We start from the raw sequence: 2,112 nt of genomic DNA on the forward strand, positions 1-2,112 counted from the left end.
GTTATCGCAAAATAAAAACTTTTTTACTAAAGCCAGCTTACATTACTTACCTTCACTCTTATAACGTAAGTATTGTAAACTGGCTTAAAAATACTTTTACTGAACAATAAAATGTAAAAAAGCGCCAGTTTAAGATTCGGTTCTCAAATGCATGTGAATAATTTAGTCTTGGGTCCTTAGTAGGTTAAGCATAGTTTCCACTGTGTAAACAGAATATAAATCTGTGTGCAAGCACAAGCTGAAGCATTTTTAGGGATCCAAGAATGCACGTGCTCGGTGTTATCGTCTGTTTTTAATTTAGTGAAACCAGTTTAGGTCTGGCGGTAAGTTATGTGTGAGTTTAGAGTAAATACCAATTTATTCAATCATCTTAGAGTGTGTTTCAAACATATTGATATAATATGTAAACAGCGACTGAAGATTTTCTGACATTATAAGTTTGTTTATTTTTAAGTACGACAGTGCTCAATGGGTTATCTTTGCTGTTCCCACCACAGGGATCGAATTCGAATTTTGAGGTACTAAACTCTTAAACTTACCACTGAGCCTCCAGGGGGTAATAATCATCTAACTATGTTAAGCGTGTCAAGATTCGCATGAATAAGAAACTTCACTTGATTTAGTCTTTCATGTTATTGTGACAAATACCGTTTTTGTTTTAGGGATCTTAGCAGCAACAACATCAGTCAGCTGTCAGACTTCGCATTTTCTCATCTACCACAACTGGAAGAACTGTAAGTACTAGTTTTCATCTATCTCAGACAACTGTATACACGTTAGAAAACTAAACATCGTAATGCCTCTTCTAGAGATTGCAGAAAATTCACTTATACACTCGTTTAGCTTTGTTGCAAGACTTCGTTACATGTCGGTGTTTAATTTGATTTCAGAGTTAAAAAGCTGACAATAAAGTACCCAAAAGTTTACTTTTGTTTCCTCTTATTTAAAGCTCATTATTACTTATAATTAACAAAACAAACCACGTGAATATACAACGTTTTGTGATAGTAAAAGCTGTATCGGTGTAAGCAGAAGTGTATATTCGAACTTTTCGAATTTTTAACAGCTCAAGAAATAAGTTTAAACTGTACAAAGTGTTATTCTGTTTGTTTTCATCAGGAAGCTAATGATGAGAGCATTTCCTTATTCTTTTATAAAAAATCGCACTAGTCTATCTGACCCCTGTGGAGAGTGACGTTTTCGTAACGAATTGTCGGGAATAGCATTAAAACGTTAACAATAGTTAGTCTAAAAGTCCATATTGTATAAACTGTTACGGCACGAGTGAATACGGTATTAATCATAATATTTAATACAAAAAAATCATTTTCAGTTAGTTTTATTTATTTATCATTACTACTATTAAACTAGATCCATTTCTTGTTTGAAATAATGTCGTGACAGTTTGTACTTGATCCATTTCTTGTTTGAAATAATGTCGTGACAGTAATTACTTAATCCATTTTTTGTTTAAAATAATGTCATGACAGTAATTACTTAATCCATTTTTTGTTTAAAATAATGCCGTGACAGTATTTACTTAACCCATTTCTTGTTTAAAATAATGTTGTGACAGTAATTACTTGATCCATTTCTTGTTTAAAATGATGTCGTGACAGTTTGTACTTAATCCATTTTTGTTTAAAATAATGCCGTGACAGTAATTACTTGATCTATTTCTTGTTTAAAATAATGCCGTGACAGTAAATACTTGATCCATTTCTTGTTTAAAGTAATGTCTTGACAGTTTGTATCAGATCTGTTTCTTTTCTTTTTTTTCAATAATATCATGACAGATATTACTGGATAATATCCTTGTTTAAAGTTAGTATCTTTACAATTTTAAAAACAAAGCAGAATAAAAGATATAACAACAATCTTCGGATATAACCAAAACTGATTATTTTATAGCACTTATTTATCAAATCATAACACTCATTGACACAATGGTTCAACCTATTTATTATATCTGTGATTGTGTCAATGAGTGTTATGATTTGTTCAACCTATTTATTATATCTGTGATTGTGTCAATGAGTGTTATGATTTGTTCAACCTATTTATTATATCTGTGATTGTGTCAATGAGTGTTATGATTTGTTCAACCTATTT

At 30.9% G+C, this 2,112-nt stretch overlaps 1 pseudogene; it reads left to right on the plus strand.

Moving 5' to 3' along the window:
* LOC106459291 overlaps nt 1-2,112 on the plus strand; it is a 98,192-nt pseudogene that overhangs the window by 54,915 nt on the left and 41,165 nt on the right.

The sequence above is a fragment of the Limulus polyphemus genome, unplaced genomic scaffold (genome assembly GCF_000517525.1).
Source record: "Limulus polyphemus unplaced genomic scaffold, Limulus_polyphemus-2.1.2 Scaffold588, whole genome shotgun sequence".
Classification (NCBI taxonomy): domain Eukaryota; kingdom Metazoa; phylum Arthropoda; class Merostomata; order Xiphosura; family Limulidae; genus Limulus; species Limulus polyphemus.